Source organism: Triticum aestivum, chromosome 1D (genome assembly GCF_018294505.1).
Source record: "Triticum aestivum cultivar Chinese Spring chromosome 1D, IWGSC CS RefSeq v2.1, whole genome shotgun sequence".
Lineage (NCBI taxonomy): Eukaryota > Viridiplantae > Streptophyta > Magnoliopsida > Poales > Poaceae > Triticum > Triticum aestivum.
The window spans coordinates 406,880,563-406,887,886 of record NC_057796.1 but is presented as its reverse complement, the minus strand read 5'-3'; the positions used below and the strand labels follow the sequence as shown (position 1 = coordinate 406,887,886).

Below are 7,324 nucleotides of genomic sequence, written 5' to 3'. Positions count from 1 at the left end.
ATCCTTCGTTTTTTGGAAAGGCAAATCCTTCCTTTTCTGATTTAGTAGCCCCACCACATTGAAGCCTACGGATCCGTCCTATTAATTTATCCTACCTTTTTTTACCTCAAACCCTTCCTTTAATTAGCCCCCATCAATTTGAATATATTCTATTTATTAAGCCTAGACTCTTTATTTTAATTATTCCACCGGTTTACCCATAATTATTTTTTTAATTAGTCACATCCGTTTAAATATTGTATTTAAGCCCACAATTCTTCCATTAATTAGCTCATTCGCTTAATTAGCTCACCCTAAATATGAGGTCTACTCTTCTTTGTGTTTAACCGTCTGTTGGTTGTTGGTTGATTCCAAAGGCCGCTCAAATATTTACTGATCGGAATCATTGTAAAAGAGCGAGGTGGGATTAGTAAACCTGAAAGATGCATAACTCGTTGGTTGTTACGTCGACAGACAGGAGGTCCTCTGTTCAATTAACACAATGTTGATTTATTTTGACCCAATTATTTTTCACAGTCTCCATGGAAGCCCATATAAGGCCCATCAATGTACACGTACCTGGCTCAGATGGCTTAGCGTGTGTAGAAATGAAAAGGACTAAACCAAACCAAGAATATCTATTCCCTTTAATAGTAGGTATAGATTGCCATATTACAAGTTTATTATTTTTCCTGGGAACTTGGCCACATATAATAACACAATGCGAAGGTTTTCCAATTTTTTGATTTTTTTTTGAATTTTTCATGCTCGTTTCAAAATGCGGTCAAAACGGCGGGCATGACCTTTCCTAGCTAGTGGTTGAATCTTCGAAAAACAAATTGTGTTTCTCTGACTAAATAAATACTTTTGTACCTAAAAATGATTTTTGGGACAAATAAATAGCAAACTATGAGGCAGCTGCAGTTCAAATTTGACCCGCTTCCAACTGAATCGGCAGAAATTTGTATTTTTTACGAGAGGTGGATAAAAGCTTTTGACACCCAACCATTTTGGTCAATTGTGCATTAAATATGGCCTAGTATTGTAGAAAATTTATTTGGTCCAATTTTGAAACAATTATTTGGTAGGTTCTTCACAAAAAAACCTCATTTTGGGTGCTCGAAAAATGGAAAATGAGTTTTTCGTCCAAAGAAAATGAAAACTTTCTTAGGAAACATTGTTCGCCATTCCAATATGCACCCTTTTAAACAATATGAGATTAGTTGAACAAACTATGCCATGAATGTGGCCATAATATTGATCATTTGGCTTGAAAGCCATTGATCTCCACACATGATAGCTCGTTTCTGAGAACATTTTTTAAAAATAATTGCCGTATTACAAGTTTATTATTTTTCCTGGGAACTTGGCCACATATAATGACACAATGCGAAGGTTTTCCAATTTTTTGATTTTTGTTTTGAAATTTTCATGCCCATTTCAAAATGCGGTCAAAACGGTGGCATGACCGTTCCTAGCTAGTGGTTGAATCTTGGAAAACTTTTGGTGTTTCTCTGATTAAATAGATACTTTTGTACCTAAAAATGATTTTTGGGAAAAATAAATACCACACTATGAGGCAGCTGTAGTTCAAATTGGACCCGCTTCCAACTTAATCGACAGAAATTTGTCTTTTAGGTGGATAAAAGCTTTTGACAACCAACCATATGGTCAGTTGCATTAAATATGGCCTAGTATTTTAGAAAATTGATTTGATCCAATTTGCAACAATTATTTGGTAGGTTCTTCACAAAAAAAAACCTCATTTTGGGCGCTCGAAAAATGGAAAATGATTTTTTCGTCCAAAGAAAATGAAAACTTCCTTAGGCAACATTGTTTGTCATTCCAATATGCACCGTTGTGCACAATATGAGATCATTTGAAGAAACTATGCAATTATGTGGCCATAATATTGTTCCCATGGCTTGAAAGCCATTGATCTCCACACATGATAACTCGTTTTTAAGAACACTTTTCAAAATAATTGTCGTATTACAAGTTTATTATTTTTCCTGGGAACTTGGCCACATATAATGACACCATGCGAAGGTTTTCCAATTTTTTATTTTTTTATTTTTCATGCCCGTTTCAAAATGCGGTCAAAACGGCCCGCATGACCGTTCCTAGCTAGTGGTTGAATCTTGAAAAACTTTTGGTGTTTCTCTGATTAAATAAATACTTTTGTACTTAGAAATGATTTTTGAGAAAAATAAAGAGCAAACTATGAGGCAGCTGCAGTCAAATTTGACCCTCTTCCAACTGAATCGGCAGAATTTTTTCCTTTTCACGAGAGGTGAATCAAAGCTTTTGACACCCAACCATTTTGTCAATCGTAAAATGGACTAGTATTTTAGAAAATTGATGGAGTCCAATTTTGCAACAAATATTTGGTAGGTTCTTAAAAAAAACCCATTTTTACCACTCAAAAAATGATTAAAAATAGCTAGAAAGATAAAAAATGCATACAAATTGGTCCTCAATCATAAAATGTGGTCTAACTCTAGTGAAAATTTGTGTGGTGCCCTTTGCAAAAAAATTGATAGCTGCTTCACAAAATCTCTCTATTTTTAATACTTGGAAACTATTTTAAATCACTGATTCTCCCAACCAATCAGAACTGTTCCAACGGATCGATGAAATGGCGCCCATCCATCCAACCATCCATCTCTCCATCCCAGATCCATCTATCCATCTATCTACAGAAAAAAGAAAATAAAATGAAAAAGAGATACCCCACCCGCAGCCCAAACCCTAGCTCAGATCCCATCGACCCCTTCCCCCATCGCACCCCACCTCTCCTCGCAGCCGCCGCCACCTCCTCCCCATCCCCGGCCTCCTTTCCCCGCTCCAGTCCTCTCCCCGCCTCTCCCGCCCACCGCCGACCTCGCAGTCGTCCTCACCCACCGCCGCCGACCTCGTCCCTCCCTCCCCTCACCATCTCTCCCTACCCTATGCCCCAGATCGAGTCGAGCAGGTCGGCCGACGCTCTAGGGTTCCGTCCCTCCACCCCTGCCGTCGCTGCGATCGCCCCGGCACTCCCCGCTCCGCCCCCACCCGACCCCTAACACACTGGTGCTCTACCCCCGCTCGTGGCCATGGCGGAGAAGCCGAGGGTTTAGGGTTCCGGCGAGATGTCGACGGCGAATCCCCGCCCCGCGGCCAATCGCGGCGCTCCCGCCCCCTCCCCCGCGCAGCCCGCGGCCGCCTCTGACGCCCCGGCCGCCGCGGCCGCGAAGACCGCCATGCAGCTGCGCAAGCCCGTCTTCACCACCATCGAGGCGGCTCCCGCTCCCGCTTCGGGCCAGCAGCCCCCTCGAGGCGGCTCCTCTCCTCTCCTCCCCACGCCCGCCTCGCCCTAAGGTACGACGAACGCCCTTGCTTCCAGGATTCTTCCTTCTGTATCTTCGATCTGGATGAAAACTTTGGTGCTTACGTTACGGTATGTGGAGGTCGCCGCTGGAGATGAGCAGCACCTGCTTGGAGTCGCTGATGCCCATGCACAGCGTGATGGCTTCAGGGCTCATGACGTTGCTCCTCGCCGCCCTGGCTCGCGTTGGTTCCTGCTGGATCTCCGAAGGTGAATTTCCCCCTCATCTTACTGTTCCTGCAATGTTTGATTACTTCACCTATGAAGCCCCCCTGTTCGTGTATGTGCTATTTGCCATGGAGATTGGTTCTGTATTTGCTAAGTATCCACCGAAGTCGAAGTCACGGCCGTTCATTTGTACTATGTGTGCATTCATGCATGGGTGAAGAGAGACCAAAACAATTTATGTTTATTAGATTATCATCAAGGTCAAATGCTGACAGCTAACGTTGTTAGGCAGAACTATAAAGACATGTGTTCCCACTATGGAAGTATGGTTTAGTGATAATCTTGATCTATTTAGTCACTGGTCCAAACCTCCCATGCATAAATAGGAGCTGCAATATTACTCAACCTGGAAATCCTTACCAATTCTGGGGAACTGATATTGCTTTAGTTGTTTGCGGACAAGAAGTGCACCCATATATTGTTCTTAAGAGAGTATTTGCATATGTGGCGTCAAATTTACTGTATTCTGAAGTTAAATCAGTTATATGCATAAGTGGTTGCACTTTCTGGCAACAGACTTCACCTTCATTAAAGTGAAATAAGAACAGTAGAAACCTTAAATCAATTAGATGTATCTTTCTTTCTAGATAGCATTCTAGTGTGGTAACATATGATTTACAGCTGCCTATTCATGATGCTATACAAACTTTGAAAATTGGTACTTCAGTCAAATGTGCTTCCTTTCTGAACAACTGTTTCTACTTGTCCATCCTCGAGACCGATTGCATGCTATCGTAGATGGGTCTGGGTGTGCAGCGCTGCCGTTGTGTTACTGCTACTGTGGTTTATGTTGACTGGAAATGGGCTGCCTTGTTTCAGAGGAGTGCCACTGATCTGATACTGCGGGATCTGCAAAATAACCCTGACATGTGGCTGCAAGTGGTGCACATCCTGCAGAACTCCCAGAACCTCAACACCTAGTTCTTTGCCCTTCAAGTAAGCTTCTGCTCCAGAATGTTTTAATTTGAGTAGTTTACAAGGTTGTTCCCAACTAAATGAAGGTTGATCGATGCCGTGGCTGCAGCTGGTCTTGGATTAGACCATGCATGTTTTACATTCAGTACTGCCAGTACTCGCCATTTATTACACTTGCTATTGTGGTTCACCGGTTATATTAGGAAATGGCGCTGCTAATATTTTCTTGTCGAACTCGTAACCGGTTTTAAGCGGTTAAAATGCCCAGTTGCTTGGTATCCTATTGGGCCATGTTTGTTTGTGTTTCCCTATTTATTTCGTAGTCGACCAGTTCTGTCCAGGCCAAACATGTATGTTCTGCCCCAATGAAACATTATATTCTATTTTGTGTAATGGCAATTGACAAACAAATGCACATCAGAGCAAATATTAATTAATATTACTTACCAAGTGCCCCAAAGTTAACCATATTTCTGTTCACATTTGACCCGAATATCAAATTATCATTTCCTATGCAGTTTAGAAAAGAAAAACATGTAATTGGCTTGATGCATTCCTTGGTTTTGCCTTACACACAGACATGTGAAACTCTGATCATGAGAAGACAATTTGATCATTTTATTGACGGTGCCGTAGGAACTGAGTTGATTTTGTATTACGAGTTCTCTTGGTCGATGGAATAATCAAATGTTCTTAATGTTGTTTTTCAGGATCAGGAAACAACAAAGCTGCTGAAGCTTCAGCTGATGCGGATGAAGGTGTGTATCTACCAATTTGTTAAGTTATGTTCAACACATTCGAACATGCAGTATGCTACGTGAAAATCCCATGGTGCAGAAAAGATGGATGTTTAATAGGATTCTGCTTTGGCGTGTGAGCTCAAGTGCCGTGGCTGTACGTGTAATTTTGTACGATACTAATTTGATTGGCTGGTTACTGCCCACTGTTGCGCATCTCACTACTTGAATATAATTGACTTATACACATAATTGTTTGTAATCTAAGGGAAAGCCCTTAATAGTCAGCTGACCTTATGCCTATTGTGTGTATCCTGTCTATTTGATGTTTTGCTAGAACCATAAATCCTGATGCATGATGATCATGGTCTGGTTTGGTATATCTGTTCTACTGGTGCTTAAATTTTAACATGCCTTGGTTTTGATTGAACTCGTTCTTAGTATGCTTGGTTTGGTATATTTGGTCAATTTAGTTTCTCATGTGTACTTTAAATATTTTTGAATGATTTTTCACGTCTTCTAATAGTATAGTAAGTTAAGAGCTGCACATGTCAGTATACCATATTCCAAAAATACCTAGCTAGTGAGTACATTTTAGTCATTCCATGAACACATACTGGTTAGTGCTAGTCTACTATTTATGTTCATGGAATTTGTTGTCAATTCTTGCTTATAAGCTATGTTTGATGATGTCTACAGGTTCTTATTCTTATTTTTTTTGCACAGGTGAAGTACGAAGACAAGTGTGAAGCCGTGAAGCCTATCAGCAAGAGTAGGATATTATGTATTGTAATATTAGGCAGAGTGTAAAGATTGTAATAGACTAATTTAGTGTTGTTTTGAATGAATTTCATTTGCTCTCTACTTTGTTTGAAATATTGATTGTGTATATAATTCCAATACCTGTGAAATGGAAACGTGACCAAGGGGACCCACATATGAAAATTGTTTGTCAAACTTTGAATTCTTTAATGTGTGGGTCCAACTATGAAATTAGCATGACAAGTGGGACCAACCTGACCAGTGGGACCAGCATGAAAATAATATGGCAGAAAAAAGAAAATCAATAGTCATGGCCTAGAAAATAGAAATGTTGAAATATTGGCCAGGCCCATGTAGTTAACACGAAAAATATATTTAATGGGCTGAATTGTTGGGCTTGTCCCATATAGACATCGAATTGGACCGGGCTGATTCTAATCAATGACCTTTTCATTTCATCGCAATTTTGCCACATCAGCTTGCCATGTTGGATCCGACGTGGCCTGGGCAGACAACCAGCGACCAAAACAAAAGGTCGTAGCACCAACGACCCTTTGTTGTCATAGAGAAGGTCGTTAATTTTCATTAAAGACTGTCAGCTTTTGACCGATTGTTTTTGGTCATAAAAAGGTCGCAAATAAAAAACAATTACCATTCAGCGACCAATAGTGATGGTCGCAAGTTGAAATATTTCTTGTAGTATTGGTTATTGACCAGAGAGGTGTCTCGGTCATGTCTACATAGTTCTCGAACCCGTAGGGTCCGCACACTTAACGTTCGTTGACGATTTAGTGTTATATGAGTTATATGATTTGGTGACTGAATGTTGTTCGGAGTCCAGGATGAGATCAGGACATGACGAGGCACTCCGGAATGTTTCAGAGGTAAAGATTGATATATAAGACGATGGTATTCGGACATCAGAAGTGTTTCGGAGTGTACCGGGTAGTCATCGGAATACCGGAGGGGGTACCGGACACCCCCGAGAGGGTAATGGGCCCATTGGGCCATTAGAGGGGAGCACACTAGCCCACAAGGGGCTGGCGCACCCCCCTATGGCAGTCGGCCAAGTGGGGGAAAGGAAAGGGGGGATTCGGCCTCCCCCTTCCTTCTCTCTTCCCCCTTTCCTTTCCCTCTCCGACAAATATCGAAAGGGGGGCGCGCCAAGGGCAAGAGCCCAAGTAGGATTCGGACCTACTTGGGGCGCCCCTTGGCCTTTCCCCTCTCCCCCACCTATATATATGTGGGTGGGAGGTGCCAGACTTAACCACGACAATTGCTTAGCCGTGTGCGGCGCCCCCCTCCACCATTTACACCCTCGGTCATATTTTCGTAG

At 41.9% G+C, this 7,324-nt stretch overlaps 1 long non-coding RNA gene across 1 annotated transcript; it reads left to right on the top strand.

Moving 5' to 3' along the window:
- The first annotated feature begins 2,756 nt into the window (after positions 1-2,756).
- On the top strand, positions 2,757-6,165 carry LOC123182441 (uncharacterized). The gene is made up of 5 exons (XR_006492144.1): positions 2,757-3,339; positions 3,429-3,556; positions 4,394-4,510; positions 5,200-5,247; positions 5,953-6,165. It is a non-coding gene; the product is annotated as an uncharacterized lncRNA (long non-coding RNA).
- Positions 6,166-7,324: the final 1,159 nt, after the last annotated feature.